The 24328-nt window shown below is 40.1% G+C and overlaps 1 protein-coding gene and 1 long non-coding RNA gene across 3 annotated transcripts in view; one reads left to right on the forward strand and one right to left on the reverse strand.

Annotated features, from left to right (window-relative positions):
* The window catches only part of LOC129725952 (nyctalopin-like), a 296366-nt gene that overhangs the window by 185785 nt on the left and 86253 nt on the right, over window positions 1-24328 (reverse strand). The gene's annotated exons all lie outside the window — the stretch shown is intronic.
* Window positions 1425-2829, forward strand: LOC129725955 (uncharacterized). The gene is made up of 2 exons (XR_008728213.1): window positions 1425-1745; window positions 1804-2829. It is a non-coding gene; the product is annotated as an uncharacterized LOC129725955 (long non-coding RNA).

Here is a 24328-nt window from a genome sequence, read left to right on the forward strand (position 1 = left end):
GGTAATTGTTTCTAAAAAATGGAAATCTGCCAAAAAAAAGCATTGACCTATGAAAAAAACTTTGCAACTATTTAAGATTTTTAGAGTCGTTGTTAGCAATATTTGAGACGAATTTAAAAACATGTTATTTGAGGCCTCTTCGTTTTTTTTCTCTCTGCCGTGATATTAGAAGCCCGTTTTAGAATATTCCATATTAAGCTTTCGGTTGCTCAGAAAACTGCTGAGTCCCAGAAGGTCGATTTTCGGTCAAAAAAAATTTTTTTTGAGATAACACCAGATTTCGACGTTTTATGCATTTTTTAGACATTTGACATCGAAAAAATAACGATTTTCTCAATTTCCGAAGGTCGAAAAACACATCTTTGAGCGCTTTTAGGTACCCCTTAATCATGTCCGATTGAGCTGAAATATTGCATAGATCATTTTTATTTGAACAATGAACACAACGTGTGTGATCGGTTTTTGAAATTTGATGATGAATTGTTTTTATACAAGCATTACCCTAATCAACGGTTAGAATCGTCAATGCTTTTCAATATAAATGTAAAAAAATAGTATAGTTTGTGCTTTAAAATTTGCAAAAAATAACAAATTGGTTTGTCCCATCTAAAAACACTTTAGGGTAAATGTACCCTTAGTGGAGGTAGTACCAATAGTGGAGGTAGTACCAATAGTGGAGGTAGTGCGATATAGAGAGTTTTTTCTTTTATTTTGAGCAAGACTGGCAAAAAAAGTATAATGCAACACGTTTGTATGGGTTTTATGTAATGTTTAAGGGAAAAATTCCCTTTTTACAGTGAAACACTGAAGAGAAAAAACGTTCCAAATCACTAGCTGAATACCACTTGATTTTTAGTGTTTTCTTAAGCTGCATTCGATTTTATTTAAGGTATATTTATTAAGTTAAAACAAAGTCTAATATAATTTTAGTACTTATTGTGTAGAAAACTCATCAATTTAGAGATTCATTAGCACTTAAATCGTTTTTGTTTGATTTAACCCCGTTTTTTTCAACTGCGCCATTATTGGTACACAGAAACACCGTTGCTCCCATAGTGGAGGCATTCGAATGTTTACAAGTGTCAAACGAAAACAAATCGTTTACAGTTCAGATTTTTGAATATTCAGCGCATATACAGTGTTTGCGCAGCGAACAGGTTTTGAGCTATATCGTTACATCATCGCTGCAGGACAATGCCCTTCCTATTCACTACTTCTAAGCTACGAATAAAAACAACATTTCAAAGGACATTTCATTGACACTTGTACTGGAACAAAGGCCATTCAGCAGTCTATTCCACCAAGTTCATTCAACCGCATGGAAGAAGGTGAAAAAAGAGCCGAGAACTTTCTGCGACGCTATTAAACCGATATAAATACGGCACATTTGCGCAAGTTAGTTTTCATTCTGTTTTCAACTGTTTTCGAGTGTACATCCTCAGTTACAAAAGATTAAAGAAGTGTTTCAAAGTGAAAAATAAGTCAATGAACTCCGTGATGTTTCATTAATTTAAAACAATTTGCTTGGGTCCGCCAGAAGTGCGCATTGGACCTCAGCTCACCAGTGTGTCCATTCGCGCCTCGCCGTGTGTGCGATTGTCGCATCTTTTTTTCACTTCGCCCTCCGCTTTGTGCCGTGTTACACTCCGAACGCAAAACGATCGGATCGTCGCTGATTGGCCGTTTTTTTAAAGATACCACTCGCTTACCCGCCTCTACGCGTTGACGAAGGTGTCCACATATAGGTAAAAACTCTAGAATTCTTGTACCAAAAAAATGTTTTAGCTTCATAACTCATTACAGAATGGTTTCTGCAGCGAAAAAAACACATAACCACGATGAAGGAGCTATCACCCGCTGCATGGAGTTGGTCCTCTCTAAGAAAAAGTCACTGTACGCAGCATGCAAAGCTTATGGCATCCTTCAGTCTACCGTTCGTTACCGACTTAGTGGCAAGTGGACCAGGAAAGCCCGGAAAGGGCATCCAGTCAACTCGATTTTCTAGTTTGAATTATATCTAAACTCAACGTATTATAATATTACCAAAATTTCACAGATTCTTCTTAGTTTTATTCACAATTCTAAATAAAATGTTCAGCAGAGTTATAGACAGTGGACTGTAGATTATATAGAAAATGACGGACTTATGTCCCATTTTTTGTGTAATAAAACATTCACATTGATTTCCATATTTATTTTAAACTCATCGTTTTTTGTTTTCTATACTTGTGACTGTTCAACAAACTTCAAAATGTACAATCTTCATCCATTTCATTTATAGAAATTTCGAATTTTTTAAAACTACCTCCACTATAGGTACATGGTACCACCATTATAGGAACAGTACCTCCACTAAGGGTACAAAAGCTATGATAACAATTGTTGATTTTTTTCAAATTCATTAGTTTTAAAAATGCACAACGAGTTATTTATCAGGAAAACAACTAAATTGTCTAGCAAATCATATATTCATACATCCAAAGTTAACTAAGTCTCAATTGGATTCGTTAAAATTTCTTAGAAGTAGCTACTATTTGCGCCTCTATTGGTACATTTACCCTATTTCTTTCGGAAACATTTTGTAAAACTACACGAAAAACAATTAAAATTGATAAAAAATAGCCAGATTAAAACCGAGACAAGCTTTAATGGAACTATCGACATACGTGTAACACGTACGTTTAAGATCTACTAAGGACATCTTGCATAAGATTAAACAATATTTGCACACTTTCAAAATGAGTCACTTCCAGGAAAACAAACAGCTTTGATGACTGTGAACCACAATAAAACTGATTCAGTGTCACTGGTCATAAACACTGAAACTAATAGGCGAACTGTTGTGAATTGACTTTTCATGAAAGAAAAGTATCAAAAAGTTCTTTCAGACAAATTTAAAATCACTTTTCATAAACTTTGTTTTACCTCTTTAAAGCACTTTAAACTATGCTGTGGGCTAAATTTGGATTCAGTTTTGCCATTAGTCGCATCCATCTTTGGAACCGCTTTTAGCCACTTTTAAAATCAATTACTGCTTTGGCCTTTCATTCTTTGGCGTCCTCCCACCATAAGGCCGAATTTGAAGAATCTTTTTGGCCTTTTCCTCTTTTTAGAATAACTTACTTTATTAGTTTGAACCAAATTTAAGATCATTCTCGTTTTTGGTTTCAACTGTCTTTTAAAAGTAATTTGCATTTTTTTTTTGGACGAAATGTGGAACTCTTTTATTCCTTCCATTTTAATTTTTTATTATTTTAGATGCGTTTTTAGAATTTTTATGTTTTCCTGTAAGGTGTTTTTGGTCACTTAATTATATATTTTCTGGATTTGAGGGATGTTTTTCAGCACAAACTTTTGTATACCCTCTTTCTACCTTTAAGAGACATTTGATTCCATTTCATTTGTGGTTTTTCTGGTCTAGGTGGTTTCAAGCTGTATCTGAAATTGTTTTTGTTATTCTTTTGCTGACATTTTTTATGCTTAATCACTAAATAAACCGTTTTCTGTTCACGTGGACAGATTGTCCGTGACCGGGGTAAACGAAGAAAATATGCACATTCATTTACATTCGTGTTCACCATGCCATATTCATTAATATCAAATAAGACAAACAAAACCCACCCGTATAAAATTAAAGTGATATCACCTTTAAACGAAATTAACAATCATGTTAATCAACCATCCATTTTCAAAACATCATGGGTAGAAATCAGCCTGACCATTACAGTATTTAGTGAACAGTGACCCAAAGTGAAGCTTCAGAAGAAGTTCCGATTTATTCTTTATGTAAGTTTATTTCACTTAAAGGAGAAATATTTACAAGAAAGTAAAAATGGTTCAAGTGATTTTTTCATTGTGTATTCCGTATAACATTAGGATTTGCCCTTTTATCGTAAGTTAAAGAGTATAATCTAAACGGTTTTGAAACCGATTATGCTTTGTTCACAAAAATGACTCATTTGCAGGAGAACGGAATGTTTTTCATTCCAAAATATCGCAACATATCATTCTATCAGTTGTTGCAAAGATTACAAATAAATAATTGGACCACAATTTTTCTTCATTTCTACTTTAAATTCCGCTTTGAAGCATCACTGCGATTAGCCAAATAAATAAAGTAATTTTACACAGCGCGTTTATTTATGTGTCAGCTTTTATTACTGTCATGGTAGAAACCACACAATCGTTACAAGCAGTCGGAGGTAAAAAGCAGCTGTAAACCTAGTTTCAATCTCCAGCGTTGCTGCAAGCCACAAACGACACCGCAAAAACATCGAGTACGGACGGTTTCGTTCGCTGGTTTGTATTGTAATCATAAAACAATGTACAACAATGAAACGGGAGGCCAAGAAAGAACAAAATTCTGATAAAAACCGGTGCGACGATGATGACAACGATGATGGCGATGATGGTAACGATGATGTTCACAGTGCATGCGGCGCTAGAGCATACCACAGGCCACCGAATGCGCAAGCAGCGCATACCGCCAGCTCTTAATTGCACTTCTCATAAACATACCGCAGTTCTGAATCATCGCAGAAACGTCGCCACCGCTCTGATAGGAAGGAACAATCCTGGAAGACTGCAGTGTGTTGTTCGCCTTGCAGAGCTATTATCTTCTACTGTATGGAGGACTAGAGTGCTGAACTTTCCACAAGCGAGAAAAATGATGCACGACTAGAATGTTGCACTTGTTTTACTTGTACTTATTATATGTAGAAAGCATAAACCCTGCGTCAAATGACGGCGGCCAGGCGGGTACCGCCTTAATGTAATGTAGCAGAGGAGAACAATTCAATTAAGCCGACATTATTCATGTGGGGAAGATATTAGTTGCGCTTATCGGGATAATCTTAATCGGAGCATTTAATGACGATGAAGACAACGCGACGACGTTTCAGTTGTGAAATACGGCCATACCCGTGTCTACTTGGTAGTTGTGCTGCAACTATGCCTCAAATTGAGATATTACAGTAATTACCAGATGAAAGTATCATGCGGCTTAGTTAACTGAGGATAATTGGAGAAATTGTTATGCTTAGCTTCCGAAGTTGGAATACATAGGGGCCGTTACGGTACCACGTGGTTTTATTTTATTGAATTTTTATACCAACCGTTTCTCTGCGGAGGTGAACTTTTTTTCGGTCTAACTTAATTAATACCAGTTGAGTCTGATCGATCCACCAAGACAGGACTGGGTCAAACAATAATATATCTATATAGAAAGACTGATATAATCTCAGTTTATTAAAAACCATCTTGTGTAATAAAAAATAAATAAAACTAAAATAAAATAATAATATATTAATAGAAATCATTATGATTTAACAATTTAAAAATTTATTTCAAATTTCTCCGATCCTTCATCGTTTGCAGAACATTATCTCACCTCTCCCGTTTATGATAGATATTAAGGATGACCCCTAAATATCTATTATAAACTAGCATTCAATAAAATTGTAGTAATGAACGCGTCAAAGAATCAGGTCAGTCCCGAGAAGGTATAACCTGCTCCCGATCGATACCGGTTGTACCAAATTAGTACTAATTGCAGCTTCCTATCTAAATATTTTAGAGATTGCTATCGATATTAACTATATTAAATTGATTGCTTTTACCCCCGGTAGCCAGTAGTTACCGTTTGAAAATTCATCAAATTCCAATTACTGTCACTACGTAGTTCCATCAAAACCTGTCATCGTGTGATGGGAAAATCCGGTGCAAATCGTATCCTGCCAGTATGGCCACCACTAATAATGCAGTGCCGCTCAACAAGGTCCATCGCCTCGCGGATGCAGCAGCAGCAGCATCTCGCACGTTGTGGCCGGTGGCAACACGAAGGAAGTAGTAGTAGCAGGGGCTGGTCGCGATACAGCAAGTGAGATTGAATGCTATGTTATTTTTGCAGACCGCCACCATCGCCCATCTGTTCCGGGTTTTCCTTTTATCCTACAGAGCGGGTCAGGATAATGCTCAGCGACCCGTTGATGGGTTGCACAAATTGATTGGCAATTCATTTATTAAAAACCTCCGGTTCGGGAAAATGGTTCATCGCTTGTTGAACAACTGGTGCTTGAGCTAAAACTAGCGTCGTTGATGGAACACTACACTAATTCCAGGCCGAGAATCGACATATAAGCCATCCTGGAAGCGTTGAACTAAGCTACATGGAGGATTGCAGCGAAGTAGATAGAACCGGGCGGCTATATGAAAAGCACCACACGAAAAAAAATAAAATGAAACGATCCGTGGCAAGCGGAAACACTATGCAAATGGACGGCTGCAAGATTAATTGGGATGTGGTCACAGCTTGCAAACGCCCAACCAACGCCTCATGCAAATAGACTATCCACACAAACTAATAGCAGAGTGTAGAAATAACTCACCAGCAACCATCTTATTGTACTTAGTGTTTTTATCAAAAATATCCAAAACCACTCGTTTGTACAGTAGCAGTATTTTCGACTAAGCTCGGAAAATCTTTATTTAGGACTGTTCCAAAAAAAGTAGAAATGAAATAAAGCCCACCAAACTGCAAAAGTCCCTTCGGATAAAGTCCCGGAAAACGGGTTAATCGGGGCCGGATTACATCTACCGGAAAAAAAGTCCAGCTCCTACGAGTTGGGCGAGATAAATATCTTGCAATAAATTAGGCTATCCTTCCTAGTTTTATGTTTTATTAAAGACCTTTATCCACTCGCAGATGCATTCTACCCGTCAGCTGGAAAAGAGAGCTTCCTGACCACTAGAGCGCCATGGGTGTTGTAGCCGGAAGGACAGCGAGTGAACAGCAAGGTGGAAATAGATTTTTCATTTGGTCCGCAACTATTCGTCGCTACCAGAAAAGTGCCCCTTCGGGATGCTGGATGTGTTGAACCCAAACCAGAACCCATCAGGACACTTGGCTGTGATGGCAGCAAAAGTTGTAGTTTTTGCCCACCCGTTTGCCGACGTGACTTCCCGGACGGGCTACGCTGCTGATGTGGAGATAAATGAGTTGCAATCAAGACGCTGCTGTTGAATAAAATGGAAGAGATTTGTAGCTGTCCGCTTAAGACCCCCGTGAGATGGATCTCTATTTTTTTTTTTGAGATTTTTTATATCCATCAGAGGGTTTAAGTGTATCATTCAGGGGATTATATATTTATACCGAGAACGATTTAACTAATTCAGAAAAGTCCGTAACATTTATTAGGTTTCACACAACCCCAATAGATAAATCCTCTTTCGAAGATATACACAAAAACTGAGGGTATGCAAATTAAATGGCTCACAGTAATTTCTGAATGGAGGAATGAATCTTTGGTGACGCCTTTAAAATAAAATATTTAAATTATTTCTAGATTATGAATGATAGAAAAGCACGTTATAGTCAAATTTTGCCTCTAATTTTTTCAAGCAAATACACAGGTAAGTTATGTTGGTTTTATTGAGCAATTATAAACGCTGTGCAATTCTTTATTATTTTATAGCTCAAATTTATGCATCCAATTTTGGTGCTTGTATTATTTTCGCGTTATTATTTACATTTTTTTGTTTGTTTCAAAATAGCTTCCACCGAATTCGAAAAATAAACAAGCGACGGAATTCAGGTACTTAGAGCGCCCGAAAAATGTTTCTTATATTTTTAAATTCAATATTTTACAAATAAGAATCTGTGTACAATTCATTCAACGGAGATAGCGTACGCGTCCAAAGATTAATTTCACGCTCATAGTAATTTTAAATGGATGAATGTTAAAGGACGGCGAACTGGCCAAAGACTTTTAAAAATAAAAAATTCTAAATAATTTAGAATTACGCCACCAGTTTTCTCTATTGCGCTTTTCGCTAGTTATTTATATTTTAATGTTAAATGGCTGGGCACTATCATCAGTGCTTCGTAAACTTGCAGGCATAAAATCTTCTTACCTACCTATATTCCTACCTTCTAATAGTATTCGCCGAGATACGAGTAATCAAGCGAAGGACGGTGGCGGGACCTCGGTCGTATGCTGACAGGAAAGAAGAAGGGGTTGACCTCCTCGGAGGAAAACCCAACCTTTCTGAGCGTCTTTATTCTGGGTTAGGGGCGGCTCACAACAGCGTCTAACTCGGGCGGCTGAGTTTAGAAACGTGTTGTCTTGAACACTGTAGCCAAGATGGCAGTCTCATCGTAAGACTCGGTAGCGTGGCCCTAGTAAGGCAGCGTACCTAAACAATTACACTATGAACAAGAAAATATAACTCGGAACTGCAAGTCACCAAATTTCGTTGGCGGAGACAGCGGTCTGCTTGAGCAGTAAGAACCTCGTATGTTCGGCATCATGGTTCTGCAGGAGATCTGTCGAAAATGTGAGATGGTGTGGAGAGTCCGTGGCGACAACAACAATATCGCACGCTAGCTTGTGGGGCTAGTAGCGGTCTCGACCAACTAGATTAGTTGAGAGAATTCGTTTTTTTTTGACGATTAAAAGTCCTTTCTTCAACTACAATATCATTGACGTGCACTGCCCGCACAAAGGTAGACCTGATGATTACCATGAGTCGTTCTACACGAAGCTGGAAACAACATACAACAGCTGCTCGTCATGGGACATCAAAATCGGGATATGAAGACCCAGGTAAAGGTTGGTCTGTTTTTTGGCTTTCTCAGTCTTTATGAAGGAAATACACGACAATCTAGCAAAATTGCCCGACGTTTCGGCCGTTTTGGTGGCCTTTTCAAGGGAAAAAGGCCACCAAAACGGCCGAAACGTTGGGCAATTGTGCTAGATTGTCCTGTATTTCCTTCATAAAGACTGAGAAAGCCAAAAAACAGATCAACCTTTGCATAACCATTACCAGTCATTAACATAAAAATAGAAGACCCAGGTAGGTAGAAAATTCCGGGTGATGGAGCAGCCATGTCACGAGGATGGCGGACGACAGCGCGGTAAAATCGGTTTTCTTCAAGGACCCCACTGACACCAGAAACAACTGGTTGATGTTTTCTGGACAATATTGTGAATCCGAAAATAGCTTAGTGAGAAACTGCAGCTTTTTAATTGGTGGTAATGAAAATGCTTCACAAACCCGGACATCTATTGACCAGGATAATGGGACTCGAACAGCGTCTGATCTCTATGTTAGAAGCGGCTAATCAACGCCCTGATATCATTGTGGGTCTCTAAACACGATGGTCCTCCGACAATACAGAGGACTGGGAAAGGGCCAACAAGCCGCCATCAAACGTTGCAAATATCGAAGAAGGAAATATAGATCGGAACAGTTGAATTGTTACAGACCTAGATGACGGAATTCAGACTACGATCGATAACATGAAACATGGACCTGCAGATAGTTTTACTTTTACGGCTGCAACTGTCAACTGCAGCATCATCAACGTACAATGCCGAACACGAAGGAAACAAATACATCGGCATCAAAGTGCGATGATTGGAGTATTTGCTCTACCTGTCGCTAGTCGCCTCACGTTGTGATCTACATTATAGCGCACAGACATGTGTATTAGTTTGACCGTCGTCTATCCTCCTGCTAATGACCAGTCACGGGCTGCAGAACGGCAAATCAAAAATCGACTCCCCGCCGTTTCTGCCTACAGCTACACCTACAGTGCACTTATCGCCGATGTAATCCATATCGAAGCTGAGCTCCGCCAAAGCTTTCAAAAGAATCCGGTTCCTCGAGTTTGTACAGCGACTTTCTAACTCGACAATCCAAGCGTTAAAGTCACCTGCGACAATCGACGACGTTTGGGCCTCGTTAATTCCATCGATACTTGGTCGACCATCTGGGTGGAGCTTTAAATAGATCAAAGCGGCGGAGCATAGCAACTGCAATAGAATACTCCGTCCACTTCAGCAACTACGTACCCATTGTTTGAAGTAAACACAATTCCTGCACCGGGAACCTGCCTGTCGTCCATAAGACCACCTTATCAGACTTGTCCGATACCCAGTTACCGTTTCCGGATGGGATGCTGTACGAGTCCGATACGATAGCAATGTCAGACTGCGACTCGCATGCTGCTTTTAATAGCAGCTGCTGTGCCACATAGCGGTGATTCAGGTTTAATTGAATCACCCACACGCCTGAGGCTTAATAACCGGCTTGCTTATTGGGCACTTATTGGGCCTCCCGTGATGGAATTATCGTCCCGTTTGCTGGTTCATACAATATATTTGGGAGGCTTCTTGCAACCTCGCACTACATGTCCTACACCTCCGCATCTTTTGCAAAACTTAGACCCGTCGGGTTCTCTCTAAGAACCAGGAGCAGACATCAGGTTGCTGGAGGATACCCAGGGAAAATACCGATCATCTTCAAGGTTTTGCTGCCTTCCTCTAGTGGGAGCTTTACGGTGGTTACCTGGGTCCCTGCTGGGACCTTAACGGAGGCGGATAACCTCGGTGGTAGCCACCGTACTCCTCGGTAATCCTATCCAGGTTCTTATGCTATAGAGTCCTGGGTGAGCGCCCGAACTTGCACACCCTCGCCAAGTACCTTGGGCTACAATTTTATAAGTAGAACTACTTCCCTTTGCCTCTTTGCGGAACTCCAGGATCATCTAACTGGTACGAGATCGACGGATTCTCCTAACAACCGTGCCACGGTCTTTGAGCACTATTAACGGAAGAGTAGTTTTGTTCTACCATTCTTGAAGATGGCTGGAGGGACATTCGATCTGCCGTAGGTAGTACTTCTGTAGCGGTACAGGGCACAATGACTCCGAACAGGGGCAACGACTAATTCGACGACGGGTTAGTGGAAGAGAAGAATGTAGCACAAACGAGAATGCTGCAATACCGAACAGGGGCTTTCGTAAAGACTACGTGCCGCAAATCATTCTGAGCCGGAACATGGACGTTAACCTTCTCACAAAACAAAACAAAAACTGTGAGGCGATTGAAAGGTGGTGGCAATACTATGACGAGCACCTTAATGGCGGCATAGTAAAGGACGATGAAAAAAGTGGTAGTCTTGGAGTACGCGTTGATGACGACAGAAATTCAGCCTGTATCCCCTGTAGGTTAAAGGTAAGATTGGCCGGTTGAAAAACTTCAAAACAGCTGGAGTTGACCAACTCCTGAACGAGCTTTCGAAACACGGTGGTGAAGCACTGACTGTAGCACTACAATATAATATTGCCAAGATTTGGCAGGAAGCGGTAGTACCCGAGAAGTGCATAAGCGGTACCTTGTACTCATCTACAATCAGGGCGAGAATAGAGGCAGCGATACCCACGGAAGAGCAGCTTGGTGCAGCTACTCTTGAAGATGGATGATAGCACTCTTAAGTACAGGGTTTCCGAATCATAGAAATGACTGGTTTGACGGCGAATGCAAACAGTTAATCGAGAATAGAACGCAGCACGGGCGATAATGATGCAACACCGCACAAGATCGAACGTGGAACGATATCGACTGGCACGGAACAGCCAGTTTCAGTCCTCCGAAGGAGGCAAGAGCAGCAAGAGGATCAAGATCGCGTAGCGATGGAAGAGCTCTACCAATCTAACGACACTCGAATGTACTACGAGAAGCCGAACGGCTCCCGTAAAGACTACGTACCAAAAGCCGATATGTACAGGAGCGTGGACGGCCACCTCTTTACGGACGAGTGTAAAGTGATCGTGAGGTGGAAGCAGCACTTCGATGGGCATCTGAACGGCGATGCTGTACAGCGCGTGGACGGTATGGCAACTGACCTTGGTGCACGACCAGAAGATAACAGGATTCTAACCCCCGATCTCTTGTAGGTGGTGGTGGAGATTGGCTGGTTGAAAAACAATAAAGCTACCGGAGTGGAACAACTTCCCAGTGAGCTATCGAAATACGGTGGAGAAACACTGACTATAGTCGTGCACTGGGTCATTGTCAAAATTTGGGAAAAAGAACGAGTACCGGAGGAGTGAGGTGCTCGCGTCACCACGGATCAAATAATCGCGGTTCGGCGGGTTATGCAGAAATGCCCACACACCATTGAATCAACATACGACACAAGCGACCGAGATCTTATGGCAAATTATACACGACCTCGGATTTCCAGACAAACTAACGCGGTTGATCAAAGTGACAATGAATCGAGTGATGTGTGTAGTTCTGTTTAGCGCCTTTCGAAACTTTCAAATGGTTGGGGATAAACACGAGTGGCACGATATTCCACAAATCGGTTTAACTGTTTGACTTCGTCGACGATATCGACGTTGTGGCTCGGGGCTTTGTGAAGATGGCATATATGTACATCGGACTAAGGGCCGAAGCCAAACGCATTGTACTGGTCATCAACGCATCAGAGACGAACTACATGAAAGGAAGGGGTTCACGTGAAGACAGTGATAACCTCCCACCCTAAGTTTGAGTTTTTTTTCCTCTGTGTGGACTCTTCACTGCGGCGAGAGACATTTTGATCTATTGTGATATTGCCCAGGTGTTTTCTGTACTCCGCACTTTATATTATTGGTAGTATGTATCACTATTGAAGTGAATGATACGCTTTTCATTTATATCCGTGCTTGTGTGTGAGAGTTTACCCTTTCATTTCGAGCTCACTGCTCTACTATACCGATCTTCTTTTCTATCCTACCAATATCGCCAAATTACAATTCCCTGAACTGAGGCTAACGTTCCTCTCTGGCCGGGTTTATTCTAAGAGGGACTTATTATGTCAAGAGTAAGGTGTCTTATCGAATCCTTGTTCCTCGTGCCAAAGTCGCGAATTACAATTCCCTGTAGAGGGTAAGTATTCTGAAATCAGTTTTGTTATAAGAAGGACTTATTTTGTCAAGAGGAAGGAGTATTATCGAACCTCGTTCCTCCAACCAACACCGCGTCACAATAACAATTCCCTGAAGAGGCACTCATTGCTCCACCTTTGGTCAGGTTAATTATAAGTAGAATTTATATTTTTGTCAAGAGGAAAGAGTCTCATCGAAACCTCGTTCCTCCAGCCAAGACCGCGTCATAATTACAATTCCCTGAAGAGAACTGTTATACGTTACTCAGAACAGTTTTATTATAAGAGGGACTTTTTTGTTAGGATGAAAGTCAGCAAGGGTACTATAGAATTCAGTTTGAAGAAGGGGTATGTAGTGGAGAGCCTGAGAATGAACCCACGTTAAAGTCCTTTGGCCACCAAATGGCTAGATTCTACTAAGATTCGAATCCACGACCACTCGCTTATCAAAGCGGACTCTGTAACCTTGCGGCTACGAAGCTCTCTAAGTTTGAATTGATGGTGATGAAATCGAGGTGGTCGACGAGTTCGTGTACATGGGCTTACTGGTAACTACCAACAACGATACCAGCAGAAAAATTCATCGGCGCATTATAGCAGGAAATAGTGCATATTTTGGTTTCCGAAGAACGCTCCGATCGAGTAGAATTCGCCACCGCACCAGGTTGACCATCTACAAGACGCTGTTCAGACCGGTAGTCTTCTACGGCTATGAGACACGAACTGCAGGAGCTGCTTGGGGAGCCATCTATCGTTCATCCTGCTAACATTGGCAGATTGCGGTTGGCTGGGCATGTCGTAAAGATGTCGGACGACAGCCCGGGTAAAATGCTCGAAAAAACACCCTGTGCAAAATTTCAGCTCAATCGGACTTAAAATGGGGTGGCGCAAAGCGAATAAAGTTTGGCTTTTTTGAAAACCGAAAAATCACCCAGGGGGGGGGGGTGTACGTGAAATTTCGGTTCTCGAAAAAAATTTTTTTTTGATGCCAAATGACTTAAAAATGCATGAAACGTCGAGAATTGGTGTCATCTGAATTTTTTTTTGCAAAAATTTACTCTCTGGGACTTCGTTTTTTTAATTTTTTTTTTCTTCACATAACATTTATTTGACACGGCACAAATACAATTTAATGTTTAACGGCGCCAATTATATCTGATGACTTAAAAACTAAAGCAAATTTTTTATCCTCGCTGCCGACTACGAGCTGAAATTAAGTCTATCTTAAAACTAGCATGGGATTTCCAATCAGTGTTTTGTTGTTCAATGGTCGTCTGATAATCGTCGAATGGCATGTATGGATTCGTTCTGCTGAGCCACGATGTCGTGAGTTGGGACAGAGGCTCGTAGTCCTTGGGTCCTGGTTCTATTGTGCGGGGTCTGGTTGCTGGTTTTGTGCTTAAGGTTCAAACGTGTTCTTGTCGTTTTGTTGGGTGTAGACGGAGGGGAACGGGACTAGACTGGGGCATGGATGGATTTCAGGAAAACGTATATAAGGGACATGTAGGATAGGTCACGGCTCGCCAAGACATCACGAACAGGAACAGCCGGCTGTCTACCCTCGGCCTGCAGGGAAGCTATCAATTTAGACCTGGCGTCACGGTGTACAGGGCATGACCAAACCACATGCTCTATGTCGTGATAACCTTCACCACAGGCACAGATACCACTTTCCCCGAGCCCAACACGACGGAGATGCGCGTCAAATCTATAGTGATTGGACATAAGCCGGGACATCACGCAAATGAAATCCCGACCTACATCCAATCCCTTGAACCACGGGTTCGTCGATACTTTGGGGATTATGGAATGTAACCACCTTCCCAATTCCCCTCTGATCTAAGCATTTTGCCAACTGATGATCGTATTCTGACGTACAAGTGCGAAAAATTCATTAAAGGCAATTGGTCTTTCATAAATATCACCGTTTGTTGCGCCCACCTTAGCCAAAGAGTCCGCTTTCTCATTACCCGGTATCGAGCAGTGAGAAGGGACCCACGCTAAGGTAATCTGAGTAGATTTTTCGGATAAAGCACTCAGATGTTCCCGTATTTTCCCCAGGAAATACGGAGAGTGCTTAACATCTTTCATCGATCGGAGAGCCTCAATGGAACTGAGACTGTCCGTAAAGATGAAATAATGGTCCGTGGGCATTTTTTCGATAATCCCTAGGGTGTACTGTTTTTTTAATTGTGGGATTCGTTTTTTCAATTGTTGAAGGTGGAGTTCAAAATGATTAGAATTTATCATTTGAAATTGATCACTAGTCTCTCGAAATAGCTTGTATAATGATATACACTATAACTAGCATCGAATATATTATGTTTCGTCAGGGTGGTTCATTTATTCGGCATAGGGTGGTTAATATTGTGAAAAATGAGTATAAAATAAAAAAAGCACTTCGGTTCGTTTTATCGGTGTGATGTCTTCGACAAAGTTGTAGATAATAATTCCGTCTTTCCAAAAAATTACACTAAAAAAATTATTCGATTATTTAATTTAAGAAAAATTAAAAATTTATTATTCTAAAGGGCTCAATTTCTAAAAACTTGATTTTTTTAATAAAACCTACAAAAGATTACCAAAACGATGAAACCAGTCCGATCATTTAGAAATCAAGAAAAATAAGTTATCATTTTTTGAAAAAAAAATTTTTTTTTGAAAAAAAGAAATATTTTTTGGAAAAAAGAAATATATTTTAAATTTATTTGAAAGGTTTCTTTGGAAGGACAAAACATTATTCACAACTTTGCCGAAGATACTATGCCGTTTCGACTGTAGACATATTTTTAATTTCCAATAGAGCACTCTATGAGGAATTAAGGATATTTCTACAGTCAAAACGGTTTATTTGATTGGCATAGTGTATTTGGCAAAGTGGTAAATAATAACTTTGTTCTTCCAAAAAAAATGTATCCTGTGAAAAAAAATTAAATTTAAAATAAATTATACCTTTTTTTTCTGATTTCTCCATGGCCGGTTTCGTTGTTCAGGTAAACTTTCGTAGTTTTTATACAAAAATCAGTTTTTTTTAAATAGGCTGTTTTGGATAATTAATTCATAACTTTCTTTTATTTTTTTTCAAAAAATTAATGAATTGTTTTAGTGTATATTTTTTTTTGAAAAACAAAAATATTATCCACAACTTTGCCCAATACGTCACACCGCGCAAGCGAACCGTGTTGACTCTAAAAATGTTTTTAATCATCAATATCTATCCGAAATAGCATTTTCAATAGCTTTTCAAAAATGAGTTGTGTTTCAAAATATTAAACCAATAGCACAACATGGCATCTTTTGCCTATAAAAACGCTTATGCTAAGTTTCAGCCAATGAGCACGTTCACGTTCTGATGATGTAAACTTGACAGAAAGTATATGGTCGAACTGTCAAAACGACGCAAACCCAGAAACAAGGAGTCAATTGTGTTGCGTATCTGATTGAGATTCCTATACTCTTATTATCACTGAATAACATCGATATAGTCTTTTGTCCGATTATATAAGCCAGAGCACTGTGTGTTTAATCAAGTGTTGGCAAAGGACATTTTTGTGGTAAATTAAACGAATAAATTGTCTGGTACAACATTCGAAAGAACAACTACAAGTGTCTTAGAGAGTAGATTTTTCAAACAAAATAAAACAAAACATATTTCATCAGTTTCCACCGTTTCATGAACTTTTAAGACACTTGGAATGTAAAACATTTTTCAAATATTCGAATTCCATGTACCCCCGTGTGTGATTTTGCAAATGACATGAAAGCATTCAACATTTTCCGCGAGACACATTCTTAATTTTGGTCGAGATAATTTTTTTTTGCACAGAGTAGTTTTTTGATACATTTTGTAAATTTGTTTTGTAATATCTTGCTATTTTACATATAATTTTTCCAATTCAACACTGCCACCCTAACGACAATGATATAACAAAAATAATATTTTCAGGAATTTTTCTATTGGTATTCAGTGAAAAGTGATTTTTTCATTTTATACTCATTTTTATACAATATTATGAACCACCCTATGTCGAAAAAATGAACCACCCTAATGAAACATAAGGTATTCAATGCTAGTTATAGTGTATATCATTATACAAGCTGTTTCAAGAGACTAGTGATCAATTTCAAATGATAAATTCTAAAAATTCCAATTGAAAAAACGACCAAGTCCCAGAGAGTAGATTTTTGCAAAAAAAAATTTCAGATGACACCAATTCTCGACGTTTCATGCAATTTTAAGTCATTTGGCATCAAAAAAAAATTTCGAAAACCGAAATTTCACGTCCCCCTGGGTGATTTTTCGGTTTTCAAAAAAGCCAAACTTTATTCGCTTTGCGCCACCCCATTTTAAGTCCGATTGAGCTGAAATTTTGCACAGGGTGTTTTTTCGAGCAGGTGAACATTTTGTATAGGGTTTTTTTTTGAAATTTTCTGGTCACTTTTTTCCCATACAATGATTACCACCCTACTGAGCACCCGAAAAATACATTCGCTGCCAACAGTGGTGTCAAATGCATGTTACACGAAAACGCAACGCCACACCTGTCATCGACGGGGCCAGCATGGACTTACAGGAATCGACATGTGTTTGCTGGTGGTTCCCAGGCCAAAATGAAGCTTTGAATTCATAAAATCTATTTTTACGAGATAATGCCTTTCCCCTAGGTTATTCGTGATCCTTCAGCAACCACCATATGTTCATAGAAATGATATTAGTGTAATGCAGTATGATCCTGCATTAAAAGGAATTGGTTGTTTTCCATAAAAAAGACAAACTTTTGTTGGACTTCGCTACTAACATTCAAGAAAAGGTCAACCATTAGTTAGAAATATTCAATAGAATTGCTCTAAGTGCTATACATTTGAAGTTAAAGTCAGGAGGAATATTCAAGAAACATAACAGTTGAATAACTCTGAGTAGAATAATGTTAAGGCGTATGCTAAGAAGAGTTTTTTTCATCAAACGTGACCCTCCATCAGCCCCCGAAATACTCTGAACGAGAAACCAATCACCATGCATAATAGAATTTATTGGAAGCTAGACAAAGAATCCTATTTAGATTCTCCAGAACTAAAACCATAACATAATTTTATTTTGAAACAATTTACACATCGGAAACAACAAAAAGTTCCTCATATCATAGAAAAAAACAATTCATTCAATTTTACTGTAAAATCAAAAACTTTCATTGAACTTATCAATCGCGACAGAAATATTTTCCCAGCGTTTTGAACTGAATATCTTGTGGTATGCAATCTCAAGAAAACTTGTACTATATAATAAACGATGAACCTTCCGATGGCTGTTTACCTACATAGAAGCATGACCGCTGTACAAATAAATGCCTGACGGAGGCCACAAAGATTACTTTCACCAGAGATCTAGAATTAAGATGATGATGTTGCCACAAAAGTAAAATAAGTAATAACAATGATGGGAGACGATGTCTTGTTAAGCTTGCTTGTTGAGGCGAACTTTTAGGGCAGATTCAGGAGTATTGGAGTATTGGAGAACGAACAAATGTTAATGATAGTTTTGTTCTGAGCTTCAAATACTCTACGAGGATTTCAAATTATGATCAGAAATAAATTCAAAATCGTAAAACGCATTTGCGAAACCGCCATTTTAATAACTACGAATGAATCCTCCAATTTCATCCCAACCAAACACATCTCATTCTCTCATTAGATACCGAGCAAATTACGATGAGTTTCCTCCTCGTTCCATCGCCACAACACGTAGCGTTCCATTTCCATCTCCGGTGCGAGATTTAATGGCTTCAGCGAGAGCTGTCCAACTTTCCAACCGAACAGAGCGACGCACACAAACAACACGCTCCTTATCATGTTTGCCGTCATCCGCAAACAAATAGCACCATACTTTACGGTCAGCTTTAATTAATATTTAGGTATCAGGCAAAGAGTGTCGCCTGCTGCCAGTCATGTTCAGGTTCTGCTATACCGGGCGGCAGTCCGAGCGCAAGGCCATCCAGCAGTCAGTGCCGGCGGCCAGACCAATCCCAGCCAGCCACACAACCAGAGCATCAAAGATGCCGCGAACCGTGCACCGCCAAAGATTTAGTGGAGCACGATGGAAGACCATTTCCATCCAGGGCGAGAGTGGGCGTACGATGCGGCTGATTATAGATGGACAGTGGGCAAACAGTGGCGAGAGCAGACGACGACGATGGCTGGGGAAATATTAAACCAATTTGTACGACTTTTGTTTTGCGGTGTTAAATTTGGCTTATAATTTAAGCAGTTTGTGATTTACACTTTTGACTCCGGACAACAGTCTCTGGTGTGGCCCAGCTACACGTCACTCTACACTGTAACTCGTAAGCCAAACAAACTGCTTCAGCAACAGCTGGTAACCGCAAGATTCAACATCGTGTTCTGATTACTGTAAAATATTATCCCATTCACCACAGTGTGGTCTTTACTCTTAAATATGCGTTGTGAAACGCTAGCGCCAGACCGTATTAGACTGTTTCGGTAAAGCCGACGCTCCTATCTTGAAAGTCCACCCACCTTTAAGTAAGTTGATAAACCTGAACGATAATTATCTTATTTTCGCATATTCGTTTGTCGTTTACTTGAATAACAGAAATTTATTATCTTGAGCAATATTTTCCGCGTAATGTAAATTAGTAGGAAATCTAATCTGGATATCTAACCTATTAGTGTTAAAAAATAACTTCTAGAAGTTGTTGTGACCTCGAAGCAAATGAAACGGCTCCAGAGCAGAAGAAAAAGCTGGAAAAACTGCATACCAGAGTCAGCCGCAATCGCCGCAATCATTATTCATTCTTTCGACCGTGACGCGTCGCTGCCACTTTGCATGAGATGCTGCATAGAACGGCCAGAACTTCCTCTTTCAAAGGAAGGAACACAGTTTATTATTATACACATTTTGCCACTATCGCCATCGTTTATTGATAATATAATTTTCTCACCGCAAGCAGCAGAAAGGCGCTGCACGGCATCAACCGACCGACCCGGGGGCTGTGAAGTGATGCTTGATGGGATCGTCTAGCACATCGCGCAACGGTAAGCGGAGCAGGGTGTAATGTAGCGGAGTGGCTTTTGACAGAGCATGGTTATTCGGTTCTATGCGTTCGCCTGCGCTACACAGCTCTAGGACGGGACACAATCGACGAGAAAACGTAGCGTTGGGATGTTGTCCCTTGGCCAAAAGCAGTAGCCATCGAATCGGACGCTCCATGGCGATCAAACCTAACCGATAGCACTATGGCTGGAAAGCACGGAACAATGTTCGGAATTAGCTTCGTGCTGTTGCCTTCTTTTTTGTTATTTTCGAAAGTTAAACATCCTATTCCATCGCAAGGAAAACTTTACTGCAGGTCAATTTGGATAACGGCAAATGGTTGCACGATAGAGGTGATTAGTCAATTCAGCCGGTTCGTCAGCCGGAAAACGAAGAATGTAAAGAACCCTGGCAAATCTACGATTAGACAACTATTTAGCAAGTTGTTTCAAGACATGAACTGTAAAAAATGTTTTATTCATATATTAAAATTTATTCAGTAACTACAGAACTTGATTATGTAAATATACATCTACAGATACATTCCCTGTTCGACAACGTATAACGAAAGTATATAATGAATCAAACCCTCCAGTATTCAAACCCGTGTTTTGACCGAGTGTAAAGTATGGACAAATGATTGCTCGGCATGAAAGAAAGAAAGCTCACAGATTTTTTTTTTTCATTACGTTGAAGCTAAATTGGGTCCTAAAGTTTAAAACGGATTTCTTATTTTTATATATCAGCTGAAAGAGTGCAGTTTTTTTTTTAACAAAAGGTGATTTTTAAAAAATGTTTATCGTTTTCCTTCGATTTTTAAATGAAAAATAAAAAACTGCTCGAAATGCCTTAAATGACAGTTCTCTTATATACCGTACATGGGCGAAACGTCAACTTAGACCTTTCGAGCAGTTTTTTTACTCTTCATTTAAAAATCGAAGGAAAACGATAAACATTTTTTAAAAATCACGTTTTGTTCAGAAAACGCGGCTTTTTCAAATGATATATAAAAACTGGTATAGGTTTAGGACCCAATTAAAGTCTGACAATGTCTCTGAATAACGCATCTTATCGCAAGCTCGGGGAAAAATGTGATTTTATTACAAAATTCCTTCAAGAGAAAATTTCTTGAAGGACGTAGACGTCATAAAACGGGCTTAAAATCTAAAATATGTGACAATTTGTAATTTAAGAGTCTTCTGTAAAGCTCTAAGAGCTTTCTAGTTTCTTTTCGCCTGCGAATCTGTTTGCGGCTGCTACTGGTCCCTTCACAACGCGGCTAACATCATTGTCACATGTCACGAGAGTACCAATGTACATAAATTCATCGAATACTTCATTGAGGGCGTCCATCACAATTTCAGTAACAAGACTTGATGAACTTTCACTCTCTCTACAGCTATCATGTACTTTGTTTAAGTAGAGTTGATGGTGAGTCCGATTGTCATTGCTCCATTTTCAAAAGGCACGAATGTCTCTTCCACTGCTTTGCGGTAAATACCGGTGATATCAAAATTATCCGCAAAGCCAATGAGCCTTCCCGATAATAGTACCGCTTCTTTGCTAGTCAGCTCTCTGTGCTGCACCCTCCAAGCCAATGTGAAACAACAGGCTCAAGAGCCCGACACTTTTGTTCAAACCGTCCAACGGCACGAACGGGTCCGAGATCACGCCCGAAGAAACCGTTGAGGATGACACGAATCCGTTTTGTTGGCAAACAATTAACATAAATCTGCCACAGCTCTCTGCACTTGACTGAATCATATGCCGTTTTGAAGTCTATAAACAGATGATGAGACTGCAAGTTTACTTCTCAGAACCTATAAAGATTTTGACGCAGGTGAATATTTGATCCGTTATAGATCACCCTTCCTGAAAATCACACTGGTACTCTCCAACGAAGGCATCTTACAACAGCCTCAATTTTTTGAAACAGCATGCGGGCGAGAATCTTACAAGCAGAATTGTGGAGTGTTATGTCTAGATAATTAGTGAAATCGACTCGGAGGCTCTTCTTCAGTCCACTGGTAGTTTGTCTTCGGCTCGAACCTTCAAGATAAGCCCATGGATTGCACACAACATCAGTGCACTCCAGATTTTGAAAAGTAAAGCTGAAAGACCGTCGATTCCAGCTGCTTTTAGTTCTTCACTAGCTTCTCTGACCTCATCCAAGCATGACGGTTGTACCGCTTGTTCATCCTCCTCTATTTCTCTTCTGTTTCAGTTGCCAATGTACCCTATTCGCTGTTCAATAACATCTCGAAATGTTGTTTCCAACACCATGGCAACCAGCGTCTCATCGGTTATCAGGTCCTCTTCCTTGTCGTAGCTCATAACAGAGATTAACACAGTCTGAGTTCCGTTTATCAGTTCAAAGAAACATCTCGTATCAGGCCTGAAGAAGCATACCTCGGCCTCAACAAAAGATTGTTCGCAGTGCTCGCGTTTCTTGCACTGGCTAACACTCCACGTATTGCGGTAGCATTTGTGCTACAGATTACCATACTTCTGGTTGCGGCGAAGTTCTCCAAACATAGGCCATTTTAATTACTGGCAAAATAAAAGCTGTGTCTACCAATAACAGGAAAGAAGAATTGCTCGTGTCAGAGCGGATTTCTCGTTGGTCGGTATTGAAAAATCTGTCCATGATTCTCAATATCTATAAGTGGGCAATGATGAGCCTCCACCCAATGATACGCTTGATTTGTTTTATTTCTCTTGCTTGGTATCAAGAATTGATCTTGCACATTCAACCTTTTCGCCTTATTGAATTTCACTCTCTTTAAGCTTAAGAGGCTTCAAGATGAGGATTTTTTTGAGGAAAGGTATAATTACTACTTTTTTCTGTACGAGAGTTTGGAAAACCCTCAGAGTATGAACTATTCTTTTCAAAATTAAAGAGTGCTTTGGCTATTTCGGCCTTTTTATGGTTGGTAAATGACTGGACAGTGCGAACCAGCAGAACATCCCGTATTAGTTGGCATAAGGTGGCATAATGTAGATCTCAGTTTAGTGCAGAGCATAATGCCCAGCAACTCGTATCCCAACCTCCACGCGGTACCGAGTGGGATAAAGGTAGACAAGAGAGGATCGGTGAACCGGTGGGATCTCGGTTGTATATTGACAGGGAAGAGGAGCTTTTTTTCTTGAAGGACAGCTTGTCTGAGCGTATGCTCCATTTGTCAGGGATAACTGAAACAGCGACTGATCTGAAGCTGACGACTGAAATATGAAATGCGTCGTCTTGCCAGGTACCCCCAAGACGGCGTCCCATTGCAGGACCAGTTATCCGCAGCCCTAGTGTAGCAGCATGATGAAAAACTGCACACTACGAACACTCAAGAAGTGAATACGAGCCGCAGCAATCGGCCATGGACGACGACATAAGGACGTCGATTAGAAGCACGGTACAGACGACTGACGACCTGTAATTCGAAGTACCTTCTTTCTACGCAAAAACATCCACAACACCACTTGGAGATCACTTGACCAACGTACAACAAACCAAACTCACCATGTTTTAATCGACGCCCGGTTCTTCTCAGACTTTACCAACGTGCGTACCAATTGCGGTGTGGAAATTGACTCGAACCACTGTCTAGTTGCGATATGCCTGCGTTCGAAACTGTGTATTACGCACAACATTGGCGAACCTAACGACTCAACATTAAGCAGCCACAGGACTTAAATGCTGCGGAGGAATACGCGCAACAGCTCAAAGCGGAACTCCCCACGGCGGAGGGGCCTGGTACATCGCCTCTCCAGGACGGCACAGCTATCAGAGAGACCGCAAAGGCGACACTAGAAGTGGAGGCACCGATCGGCAGAAACGACTGGTAAGACGGGGAATAGCAGGTAGCGGTGAATGAAGGGACCTGACCTGGACGATATACCTGGGTATGTCGACGAGAGAGAACAGGGTCAAGTACAAACGAGCACGGAACGACATGAACACGATGCACTGTGGGGCAGAACCCAGAAAAGTCGCGACAAAACTAAACAAAGAAATGAAATTCAGTTTTAATGCCTCATTTTATTTTCTACTTGCAGTAGACATGTTATCGACTGGAAATCATGATAATTCACTTTGAAAAATAATTTAGAAAATGTGCTATAATATTGTAAAAGTGAGGATTTACAAGGCTTGTAAAATGGAAGAAAAATTTTCCACAGATATTTTCCAGTAGGGCATGCAAATACTTAGAAATTAATGAGCTAACTCATATGATCCTCATAAAACAGAGTATAAACTAATAGGTAATGTGATTTTAAGACAGTTTTGTTGAAAATAGGTTCGTAGGAGGCATATGAAAAACATAAAGTTCTACGTTGTTCTGCGATGACACTATTATTGTACTAAAATACAAGGTATTGGCTAGTACTAAACCAAAAATCAGCTGCTACTAGTTGCGACTTACCGAGTAATTCGAGTTTTCGCAACAATTGTTTTCATGTCAGTTCATGTAAAAAATCGTCAATCAGCAGTGTCCGTATCAATGTTTTTCCTACAATAGGCTTTGCTGAATGCCGGTGTATGCAACACGACCATGATTGTGTTCGGGG

Source organism: Wyeomyia smithii, chromosome 2 (genome assembly GCF_029784165.1).
Source record: "Wyeomyia smithii strain HCP4-BCI-WySm-NY-G18 chromosome 2, ASM2978416v1, whole genome shotgun sequence".
Lineage (NCBI taxonomy): Eukaryota > Metazoa > Arthropoda > Insecta > Diptera > Culicidae > Wyeomyia > Wyeomyia smithii.